At 44.9% G+C, this 12,819-nt stretch overlaps 1 long non-coding RNA gene across 1 annotated transcript; it reads right to left on the bottom strand.

Annotated features, from left to right (window-relative positions):
* Positions 1–4,194: 4,194 nt before the first annotated feature.
* LOC310687239 lies at positions 4,195–11,636 on the bottom strand. Its single transcript, XR_014516318.1, has 3 exons — positions 11,181–11,636; positions 6,599–6,739; positions 4,195–5,205 (listed from the first exon to the last, which is right to left on the bottom strand). It is a non-coding gene; the product is annotated as an uncharacterized lncRNA (long non-coding RNA).
* Between the last annotated feature and the right edge of the window lie 1,183 nt (positions 11,637–12,819).

Genomic DNA, 12,819 nt, shown 5'->3' with positions numbered 1-12,819 from the left:
AGTTAAGCTACGTAGCAAATACTGTAATTAATTCCTTCAGTCATGATTTTCAGTACAAATGCAGGAATTTTGGAAAATTTCAAACACTTCCTAGCACTTGACAAGCCCCAGAGGATTTTTTCATGGGAGTGGTGATGTTATGTAACATGCTAAAGGCATTGGGGTGGGGGTCCCCCTCCTTCTCCTTACTGCCATTGCTGCTTGCAAAGGAGAAAGTGAAAAATGGCTGCTGCTTCCTCTTTGCTGCAATTGCCTCTCACCAACTCATCCACTCGGGGCTGGAGCAGAGGCGATCAAAGGGGTGCCAATAATTAAACTGAGGGGTAGTAGAGCTGGCAGGGTCTCTATGGTGGGCCCCTTCCCAGGTCATGGACCTTGGTGGATGTCCAACCATGCCATGCCCTGACCCCTGACACTGGATCCAATATGACTGCATGCCCACTATGAAATTGTCATAGATCTAGGATGGGGAACCACAGACTCACGAGGCCAAATGTGGCCTTCAGGACTCTCCCCAGGCTGCACATGTCTTTCACGGGGCACATCCTCCTTGAGTATTTTTGCCTGGCTGGAAATGTGCCACTAAACATCAACAAGGTCTCTTGGTTTCCTGGAAGGAAGGCGGAGAAGTGTCTGTACACAAATCGACTTTTGTGTGGTAGAAATGCACAAAGGTTTCATCCACTCCTCTGCCTACGTTTGCATCCGCTCCCAACCACCACTGGTATATGGCCCCCAAAAGACTACCCATGAAGAAATGCGGACCTCAGGCTGAAAAAGATTCCAAAACCCTGACTTAAGACAGACTAAAGGTTTATCCTAACCCAGCAGTGACCACTCTATGCAAAAGGGTTTTTGTTTTTCCCAATCCAGCATCTGAGAGCTTGGGCCTCGTAAACCTCTTCCATCTGGATGATAAAGTCCTCAAATCTTGCAATGTTAAATGGATAAATAAATGTGTCGCCAAGTGGTGAAAATGCCTGTGGTTGCTGGTTTAACCACAAGAGGATTTATTTTTCAGCCACAAAAGAAATGCAGATTTTATTGCCACTGGGTGTAGAAAGAGGTGTGGAATAAAAAAATATGTACAGTAAAGTTAAAATTGCCTTAAACAATTAAACTTGGAAAAGTGGGGACACTATTTCAGGAGCTGAAATCACACTTTGTAGGAGCTAGTCAATCTAGTGCTTGCAATAGGAGAACAAAGCCAATTTTGGATTGTGTGCGCCATGAAAAATTCAGTTTCACAACCCCCTTTGGCCCAAGGTCAGCCAGTAAGCTTCATGGCTGCATGGGGTTTTGAATTGTGGTCATCTGGGTCCTGGTCCAGCACTCTCAACTACTACACCAGATTGGCTTGAAGAAATTGTAGGTTATAAACCATACATGTCACCCTCACGCTAGGCACCTAAATGCCTCTCCAGTCATCATCTGAGAAGAACAAGTATGTGGTGAAGTCCTCACTGTTCAAGACTTTAGGGATTGGGGTTGACAATAGCATCTTAACACGTGGCTGGAAGGAGAAGAGTAGGCTAGAGGAAGATGGGAACTTCTTTCTGCCCACATTCACTTGATTGCATTGTGCTGCTTCCCCTCTGGAGATTCTGGCGCCACCACTTCTTAATCTGCTGCCATTAGGTCCTGGGAGAATCTGCCTTCAAATGGGGTTTCTTCCCACCTTGCTAGAGTATCATTTCTTCCAGCAAGGAATGAAGTGGTCATCCTCCAGGTCCTTGGCAGACGTGGAAGAACAAGAAGCAGGATTTGGGTCAGAGGAGAAGTAAGGGGAGGTGGCAGGAAGTGTGCCTCCTCTCCCAACAATGTCTCAGGGCAGAACAGATTTTAAAAATGTCAGATTGCTAGCAAACAATCTGCCTAACCCTTAAAATCTTGCACATAAAGTTGCTTGTGGATTGGAGCTTGGTGTGCCAATATCGGAATGCCAACTTTAAGAAATAATAATTAAGTATGAATTGTTTCCTAATTAACATATGGCTACTAGGCAGCACGCAGGCAACAGAATAATAAAGAGAGCCGGCGTCTTCTGTCATGGTCATAAAACACATTCTTTTGGGGGAAATACCGTGATTAAGAAGGTTCTATGGAAAAATAAAAACTGGTTCCTCACTTTTCCATACCATCAGTTATTAACTTAATATATGACTTTTTGGGAGGATGGTACGTTGCACTTATTTTCGTCAATTGGCACATTAACAGGCAACATTCTTGTTACGCATTTTCTTGTACGGGTTACATTTTACTTGAAAAGCTAACAAAGCTTCCACCCGCCCCCGCCCCTGCCCCCCACCATGTGGGAGTTTTGATATTAATTAATTAACACATGCTGCATGCAGCTAAATAGTATTTAATACTAATTTCAGTGCTACACAAAGATAAACATGGTCTAATACTCATTTCAGTGCTGAAAGTCAAACAAATAGGTTGCATGGCCATGTGCTTGATAATAGCTCCTATAAAACTGCCTTGTTTTTTTAAAAAAAGTTTGTATTACATCCATTTTACTTTCTGTAATATGGTAAAGGAAAAGGGACCCCTGACCGTTAGGTCCAGTCATGACCGACTCTGGGGTTGCGGCACTCATCTCGCTTTATTGGCCGAGGGAGGTGGTGTACAGCTTCCGGGTCATGTGGCCAGCATGACTAAGCCGCTTCTGGCGAACCAGAGCAGCGCACAGAAACGCTGTTTACCTTCCCGCCGGAGCGGTACCTATTTATCTACTTGCACTTTGACGTGCTTTCAGACTGCTAGGTTGGCAGGAGCGGGGACCGAGCAACGGGAGCTCACTCCGTTGCGGGGATTCGAACCGCCGACCTTCTGATTGGCAAGTCCTAGGCTCTGTGGTTTAACCCACAGCGCCACCCGCATCCCATTGTGTAATATGGTATTTTATGCATATATGCTGCTTTTGCTACCCTTGAAGATGCTCTGTCTGTATATGTATGAATGAAGCTAGTTTGAGGACGGTGCCAGAACTTGAGTCTGATTGTCCTGCTACAGCTCTCGAAAGACACCCCCAGCGGCTTGCATGGTCTGGAGGTCACTTAGGAATCACAGTCTCAGGACAGTCCAGGACACAATGGCCAATTTCCAAACAAAAAAAGCCATCCTCTTTCATACAGCAAAAGCAACACACTTGAGTTTCAAAAGTAAAATAGGTTGTTGTTTTTCAAGTCACTGGCTTCTTTTTACAGTCACATTAAACAAAGAACATTGCCTTGTTTATGATTTGCTGGACTCCGCTGCATGTGAATGTGCCGTCACAAAACACACAGTGTACCCCAAAGTTATTTGCCGCATTCCTTGCTCTGAAATAGTGCAGTGCCTGAAACAGGCCAAGAGACATTTAGTCTAGCTGGAAGCGAAGACATCATTTGCATCCAACTCTTCTCAAAAAATGCCTCACAATGGCACCGTATCTCTTTTAACTAACATCCTAACAAGATTTCCATCTCATGATCCAGCTCCATATACATATATATCCCTACTCTTAATCCAAACTGCTTCTCCTTGCCCATCCAGCATTTCGGTACATCTGTCCTAATTTATCTTGGTTCCAATACAGTCATGCTTACCATTCCACTCTTAGAAAACAGATTTATAGACCTCAGTGTCCTGCTTCGCTTGCCATGTACTTGCGGGTATCGAGGGGTGTGGTGTGGGAACAGATTGCATCTCAAAAGCCGTACCCACTCACTCCTCCTTCCCCCCTCCCCCTTTGCTTTCAGGCCAACAGAACATAAAATGCGTACCGGCATCATTCCATCGATTGGTGGTCGGAAAAATTGACTGCTCTGAGGCAGTTGCTGGAGCATGTCAACGGGCAAAGCTAACCGCAGATCAAATATCTATATGAGAACAACATGGTCTCAGCTGGCTCTGTCTATTTTAGGCGTGGGGAAAACTTTGGCCACCCAAATGTGGCTGAACTACAACTCCCAGCAGCCAGGGAAGAGGGGAATTATTGTTCATTGACATCTGGTTTATTTGGACACACCTATCTTCATGTTGATGGGACGCCTATCTTCATGTTGATGGGACGCGGGTGGCGCTGTGGGTTAAACCACAGAGCCTAGGACTTGCCAATCAGAAGGTCGGCGGTTCGGATCCCCGCAACGGAGTGAGCTCCCGTTGCTCAGTTCCTGCTCCTGCCAACCTAGCAGGGGTCCATTATCTTCATGTTAAGAACATATGAATAGTCAGCTAGATCAAGCCAGTGGTTAGTTTTGGCCCAGTTCTCCATTCTGTTAAGGCCATCTTGCATCCTGATTCTGTCTTCCGTGGCATTCTGTGTCAGGTGAAGCCTGATAACAGAGCCTATGGGTGGGGAGAGGGGTGGTGTTTCTATCTGGCAAGCTGCGATGCTTTGTGCAGATGGAAAGTTCATCACAGCACAACACTGAATCCCACCCTCAGAGTTTAGGGTAGTGGCAACCATGTACTCTGGCCCATTTATTTCGGAGTTCATAAAAGGTCAGTTCCTGAAGCAAAATACCCTCCCCCTGTGGGGCCTACACACAGCTCATTTTCCGATATTTTAAAGTACTTTTTACTTGCTGCGGCATCTGCAAGTGGATTTAAATAGTCTTAGGAGGGGAAAAGCTGGCAGCCCGTTTGACAATCGGCAATTTGCATGCCAAGTGAGGCCTGCAAAACATTGGCTGGAATGTATAGGGCTTCCCACAGTTATCCTAATTTTATGCATAGTCCTTTAAAAAAGCACATAGTTACTTTGTTCTTTTGAAAAACAAAAGCCCCGTTTATGAGATTATCCCTTTATCTGCCTGCAACAGTCTTAACTAGGAAGGAACAGAGTCCCGACACTGTATGTTACCAAAACAGGGAAGAGAAGGCAAGGCTGAATATGTCAGCTTTTCCCTCTTCCATTCTTCCGGTTCTCAGACACTAATCAGAAAGTCTTCTACAGAAGTGATTTTTATTGTGGATTTGCAACGCAAGAGAACATCAGACATCTACTCCATCAAAGAATACTTAAGGATGCCCTCTCTGTTGCGAGTCTTATCTGTCGTTTTGTCAGAGGAATAAGAGACAACGCCAGAGAAATAAGAGACGTCCTTCGAACGATTCCGACTTTGCTTTGGATTGTGAAGCATTAAAAAAAGAAAATCAATAGCAACAATAACAAAAGGCCGACTCTCAACAAAGATCACCATCTGAGCTAGGTAGCTGTATAAATAAAAGAGAAAAACAAATTAAAGTCTGATTTACTGTAAAATTACACAAACACCCGCAATAATTTAATTAAAAGTCTGGACTTGGAATTAAATATGGACACAGGATGCCATTTGCAACAGCCTTCCCTAGTCTGGTTGTCCTCCAGATGTTTGGGACCACAGATCTCATCAAAGCCAGCCAGCATGACCAATGGTCAGATGCAGTCCCAAAAAACATCTGGAGGAACCTGGTTAGAGAAAGTAGCTTTAAAGGTTGCAAGACTCTCTAACCACGTCTCTGAGCCACAATCACCAGGAGCATCACATACAATGCCCATGAAAAATAGAACTTTAACATGTAGACCTTCCACACAGAGCAACTTTATTAAAATGGACAGACAGATGTGCTGCCTGGGGGCTGATTTGTAGGCCTGTGATTTCCAAACTGTGCTGCAAGAAGATAGTAAGATCACCTCCCAGGGAAAGCCTAGGTGAACAGATGAGTTTAAAGTAGGTGCCTAAATGCCAGTAACTAGGTGCTCATCTGATGTTCACTGGGAGCGCATTTCAAAGGGAATGTGCCGCCACACCCAATGCACAGATTGCCCAAACTTCAAAAACCTACTGCGCATCAGTTTGCCACCCTATGTGTCTTCCACGGAACTCTTGCACATTTTAGAGGATGCTGCTTCCCTGTATTTTCAGGAATCCTTTTTTTTATTAGCAATTTCAACATGACAACATATCAAACCATAACATATTCATTATTTTCCCCCTCCCCACCAAACACTCCCTCCCCTCCCCCAGAGACGTCCCTCAGCTCCTCTCTCTGATTTCTCAGCATATATTATTCTCTGCATATTGTAAAATTATACAAATCCTTACATTATCTGTCTACCATGTTATCAACAGTAACTCTATGTATGTTTATTCAAAACTTGCCAAGGAGTCCAATTCATTTTGTTGTGTTTTTAAATAGTTTGTATAAAGTTCCCATTCTTCCTTGAAGTCACAGTTCTCCTTGTCTCGCAATTTGTACATCAGTTCAGGAATCCTTTTTAATGGTTATGTTGAGATTATGTTGCTTGGGCCATCCGGTTGGCCACTGTGAGAACAGGAAGGTGGACTAGGTAGACCCCTGGCCTGATCCAGCAGGATCATCTCATGGTTGCCTTGGGCCAGTCACTCACTCTCAGCCTGATCTACCTCACAGGATTGTGGCAGGGACATAGGAAGCTGCCTTAGACTGAGTCAGAGCACTGGTCCATCTAGCTCAGTATGGTCTATCTATGCTGACCAGCAGTAGCTTTCAATGGTTTCAGACAGGTATATCTCCCAACTGTATGTGGAGGTGCCAAAGACTGAACTAGAAACCAGCATACAAAACATTGTTCTCTCCCACTGACCTATGGCCTTTTGTGTCCTGAGTTCCCAGGAGGAAGGGTGGAATAAGAATGCAGTTCTGTTGCTTCTTGCTCAAGCACACAGAATGTCTTTCAATAAGAGACCCGGTGGCTCTGTTTATGGGACCATGGTCCTAATGTTTACTGCAAAAGAGACACACGAACCTCTGAACTTTACATGCACCTTACTAATGCCTGATCAAAATATAGCCAAAGCTCAGAAAGCAAACATCTGTGTGGCATTGTATTTCAAGAAGTGTAAGAATCAGGGGTGTCATGAGTTACCCAAGGGAGTCCCAGGAATACAGCAGGAACAATCCAGTGTAAAATTAAAGAACGTATTTCAATTTCAGTGGGACAATTCATTTCAATGGGACAGTTAAGACCACAGAAACGGCTTTAAAGTGCTTATGTGGCTGGCTCAAGGGTGGCTAGGATTAGTATCCTGAGCCGTTATGGAAGATCTTGACAGGGTGAGTAATCAGGTGATTGCAGGGAATCTCTGGCCTGCCCGGATTATAATGGCCAATCAGCAGACATCCAGACTTCTACTGACCATGGATAGCTCATTCGGTAGAGCATAAGACTCTTAATCTCAGGGTCATGGGTTTCAGCCCCATGTTGGGTAAAAGATTCCTGCATCAAAAGGGGGGTTGGTCTAGATGACCCTCATGGCCCCTTCCAACTCTACAAGTCTGTGATTCCGGTTCTCATTGTTTCACTTGAAAATGCTGGAAAGTTGTTCAGCTCTTGGTGCAGATGCCCTGGCCAGAAACCATTCCGTCTCCAGCATCCCACCTTTCCTTTTTAACACGGCACTAGAGCAAGCAGTACAGTGGTGCCCCGCAAGACGAATGCCTCGCAAGACGGAAAACTCGCTAGACGAAAGAGTTTTCCGTTTTGGAGTTGCTTCTCAAAACGAATTTCCTATGGGCTTGCTTCGCAAGACGACAATGTCTTGCGAGTTCCTGCTGGTTTTTTCCCCTCCCTCCCCCTTTTTCTAAGCCGCTAATCAGCTGATCTGATCAGCAGATAAGCCCCTAAAAGCTGCTAAAAGCCGCTAATAGCGCTAATCCGTCAATGGGCTTGCTTCGCAAGACGAAAAAACCGCTAGACGAAGAGAATCACAGAACGGATTCTTTTCGTCTTGCGAGGCACCACTGTGGTTGTTTTTCTTTTTTTAAAAAAAGTTTTTTATTTATACAAGAAGAAAAAAACACACACAAATACCAAATTACACACAAATTACAAAAATAATCATAGACACATAATTTTCTTAGCAAACAATATCTATTGGTCTTAACACTAAAGACCCAACTTCCCATCTATTCCATATTTCAAATTCATATTACTTTTTGCCAGTACACGCTTTTATCATAATTAAACTTATTCTCAATAAATCTAATTTCTTATATCTACCTTGCAACTATTACTGAAGTTCCTCGAATGCAGCAACATAATTTAAACTACTATATTTATTTAAATTCTGTTGCAGCATTCGAGGAACTTCAGTGCAAGGTAGATATAAGAAATTAGATTTATTTAAGCTACAGTAGTTGTTTTTCAATAGGGTAGCAACTATGCATCATGGAAAACAGCAAGAGAGAACACCAATGTGCATAAGATTTGCATTTGCTAATATATATGTAATACAGTGGACGCTCGGACTGTAAATGTCATCCATGCGGGAGGCACGTTTGCAACCTGCAGCATTCACAACCTGCAGCGCCACATCTGCACACATGTGGGTTGCAATTCAGCGCTTCTGCGCATGCGCCGAAACCTGGAAGTAACCCGTTCCGGTACTTCCGGGTTTCAGCGCATCCATAACCCAAAAATGCACAACTTGCAGCGTCTGTAACCCAAGGTATGATTGTACATTATTTGCAGTACACCGATACATGTGGCTGATTTACCTATCCACATGAGGGTGTGACTACATTTCTGAAACCATATTTAGAAATTTGAAGTTTAATTAATTCAACATCCAGGTTGAAACATAAGAAAAACTCTTCTGGATCTGTCCATAGGTCCATCTACTCTGTCATCCTGTTCTCAATGGGCAACCAGTTGCCAGCAGGAAGCCTGCAAGCAAACAGGACCAGAGCACAACAGCCCTCTCCCGAAGGACTTGAGACGACATGCACAGAATTATGCTGTTCAGTCCCACTGATTTCAAATGGGGTTTATTCCCAGGTACGTGGGTCTAGGATTGCAGCAGCAGCTCAGTGAAACAAACAGGGGAAGAGTGGAAGGCATGTACCTTATCAGGCACGAAACGAGTTGAACTTTGGATATGGACAAGTTAATACAGTGGTGCCCCGCAAGACGAAATTAATTCGTTCTGCAATTTTTGTTGTTTAGCGAATTTTTCGTCTTGCGAAGCACAAAATCCCATAGGAATGCATTGAAAATCAATTAATGCGTTCCTATGGTCAAAAAAAGTCCAAACAAAGCCAAATTTGGTACAACAACAGTTTATTAACTGCTCTTTAAAGTCACACATACTGTAAAGAGCAGCTCAAAAATTTAAGGGAAAATAAATTAACTTTATAAACAAAACATGTCTTTGTTTTTAGTCAAAGAAAAAAAAGTCACGAGACGTTTTTGTCTTGCGAAGCAAGCCCATAGGGGAAATTCGTCTTGCGAGGCAAATCGCGAACAGAAAAACCTTTCGTCTAGCGAGTTTTTTGTCTTGCGAGGCATTCGTCTTGCGGGGCACCACTGTATCTTGTTTTTCTACAGACAGCTAGAAAAAAAGGAAACCCACAACTTGGAATCTTCTGGTATGTTGTGGGCACCAACAACCACTGGCCCAGCAAACTGCCTGGCTGTGTGAAAGGTCACAGGGATAAATATGTCAAAATGCATTAACAAATATCAGGAGCTAGCACCAAAGCAAAACTGGTGCAAAGATATCATTGCATCAATCTTAAAGGAAACTGCATAGGCCCCCAAATGGATGAAAGTCCAGGGAATCCCGAGGAGAAATTTGACAGGCAATTAGTAATTGTGTTGGTCCCCAATAATGAGGAATACACTGTTAAGATGGCGGAGCACCCAGTTTTGAGATGCGATATTGAACACATCAGGCATGATCTAGCCTACTGCAGGAACCAGCAGGGCAGAGGTGGGGAATGTATAGCCCTCCAGACATTGTTGGACTACAGCTGCCATCATCCCTGGCTGCTGGCCATGCTGACTGGGGCTGATGAGTTCAGCAACATCTGGAGACCCACCGGTCCAATAGTTCCAATATATATACAGGACACATTTAAATGGCTTTATTTAAAACAACAACCAGTGTTGTTTTCTGAGATATGTTAAGGGGTTGTACGGCCTCTGGAAGGCGTTGTCAGGCTGCATGCAATAGATAGCTTAAGGCAGAGGGCATACAAAGATGACAGTGTGGGAAAGCAGCTTGATTGTGTTTGAAAAGACAAAATAAGCCCAGGAATGTATCAAGAAGGTGCTAGGATCAAGCAAGGGGAGATGGCTGCCATCTTGATGCCCTGCTTGTGAGTTTCCAGAGGCATCACTAATGGAAAGAGAACATCAGGCTGGCCAGACCTTCCTCAGAGCAGTTATTCCGCCCTTATGATTCGTAAGTGGAACAGAAGAGCACTTAACCCATGTGAAATGATGCTGAGAAATTACTGAACAGTGTGATTACAACAGCAGTTTACAGACACTACCAAATAGATGCCATATTACTGAGCTGCTGTCAGCTGCCACAAATGTGGGTCAGGAGAAAGCTTTCATCCTTAGAACAATTGGGATGGGGAAACATTAGACGCCTCTGTTTTTGTCTCTGTTTGTTTGTAAGTTGCTTTGAGTTGGCTTGGGAAAGACAAAAGCGACCAACGAATCTAATAAACAACAACAACAGACTTTGGGCTTGGGAAGGGATATATAAGTTTCCAGGCTCACAACACAACCTTCTTTGTGTATCTACTCAGAAGTTTGTAGTCAGAGGGACGCACTCCCAAATAAATGTTTTACGGTGCAATCTTACACACACCTAGCCCACTGCTTTTCTTGGGGTTTACTCCCACTTACAGGCTTGCACTCTCGATGCCTTAATTTATTCCTCTGCTCATTTAAAATGTGGGGGTTGTCTTTCATAGGCATAACCACCATATTTCTCTTCTAGTAGCCCAATGTGACTGCAAATTCGCCTCTCTTCCTCTGCCCTCAGTAGATCGCGGAATCAACTGGTCGAAATCCGGGTGGCCTACTAATGTACAGCAAATCGGTAAGAGTTTCTTGACTCCCACTCTGTTTTACAGTGGCAGCGACAGAGAGACCTTCCCAACTAATGAAAGGAAGACAGTTAACCGAGGGGACACTTTCCCCTGAATGCACCGCGAGTTGAGTTCAAGTTCTGGAGCTGAAAACGGGGATCTGTGCCCATTCTAACTATGTGCTCTTTTGCGCTCGTCCCTGGTTGGGGGATCTGAGCAAGAGAGAGAGAGAGAGAGAGAGAGAGAGAGAGAGAGAGATCCAAAGGGTACCTCCGATCCTGACGCCTGCCCACCCCTGCTCCAAGCCAACCCAGCCTCTGCGCCCCTGGGAAAAGACTCACCAAAAACTGAAACATGGTGCCTGCGCGCAGCCGCCTTTTTCCGCCCCTCCGTTTCCAGTTGGAGAGCCTCGCGCGCAGCACTGAGCCTCTTCTCTTCCGGGTACCCGCCTCCCAACCCAACTCCGGCTTCCCTCACTGGCTGAACCTTTAGACGGGCCTCTCAGGAGCCCTATCCGGGGCGCTCCTTGCTCTCGGCGGCGCGCAGCTTAGGCAGCCACGCTTCCTCCTCCCTCTGCCCTCGTAGCTCCGGGAAGGAAGCGCGCGCAGGCTGATGATTCAGCGGCGAAGGTGGCGCTTGGCTAAGCTCAGTTTACGGCGCCGACCGAGCTGCTTCCGTTACGTTGCTTGGCCAAGACCTCCATACACGCAGTTCCCAGGCTTGCATCCTGGGGAGGAAGTTACTTGGGGGCTGCTGGCGCAGTGGTTTGACTTCACCCCCTAGAGGCGCACGGCATTGTCTCTGGAGACAGACGGATACCAGCAACAACAGTACCACCATCTGCGGGTCACAGGGAGGTCTACAATGTAAAAACACAAAAATGCATAACAGTAACAATCATAATGATACACACACCCAGACACACACACACACACCCAGTTTAAAAATCCATAGAAAGTTAGCCCAAGGCCTAGAAGAAGAGGAATATTTTGAATGCTGCCTAATGATGAAGGTGCCAGGTGAGCCTCCCGGGGGAGAGGATTCCACAAGCAGGGAGCCATCCTTCATCATTTTGGTGGTTCTTTTTCAGAACTTTTCCCAATTCTTACAATTGCCTTTTGGAAGCAAGGTGACCAGAACTGAAGCCATGCAATCCTATGCATATCTGTTGTTGTTTAGTCGTGTCGAACTCTTTGTGACCCCATGGACCAGAACACGCCAGGCCCTCCTGTCTCCCACTGCCTCCCGCAGCTTGGTCAGACTCATGCTGGTAGCTTCGAGATCACTATCCAACCATCTCGTCCTCTGTCGTCCCCTTCTCTTTGTGCCCTCAGTCTTTCCCAGCATCAGGGTCTTTTCCAGGGAGTCTTCTCATCTAATGAGGTGGCCAAAGTATTGGAGCCTCAGCTTCAGAATCTATCCTATACAGTGCTACCTCGGGTTACATATGGTTCAGGTTACATACGCTTCAGGTTACAGACTCCGCTAACCCAGAAATAGTACCTCAGGTTAAGAACTTTGCTTCAGGATGAGAACAGAAACCGTGCTCCAGCGGCGCAGCGGCAGCAGGAGGCCCCATTAGCTAAAGTGGTGCTTCAGGTTAAGAACAGTTTCAGGTTAAGAACGGACCTCCAGAACGAATTAAGTACTTAACCCGAGGTATCACTATAATTATATGTGTGTGTGTTTCTGTTAACAATGTGCTTTACTGTCCCAATCAAGAAACTTGTTAAAAATAAAAGCTTTTTGTAATTGTAGAATGACAAACAATGCCATTTTTCAGATGACCGAGTAAAGTGTGTGTGTGTTTCGTTCCACCACTACATTCCACAAATCTCCCATTTTTGAATGGAACTTCAACAAAGTTGAATGAGTCAATGGAGGGCACAGAGGAAGTTGTTTGTTAATACAGCTGATAAACAGAACTTATGTATCAAAATGGTCATGTTTTGTCTTAGCTGTTAGAAATTCGTTCAAGTT

This window comes from Podarcis liolepis (assembly GCF_965112155.1).
Source record: "Podarcis liolepis genome assembly, chromosome: 10".
NCBI lineage: Eukaryota > Metazoa > Chordata > Lepidosauria > Squamata > Lacertidae > Podarcis > Podarcis liolepis.
Note: the sequence above shows the minus strand (reverse complement) of the source record. Positions and strands in the feature narration are given on the sequence as shown.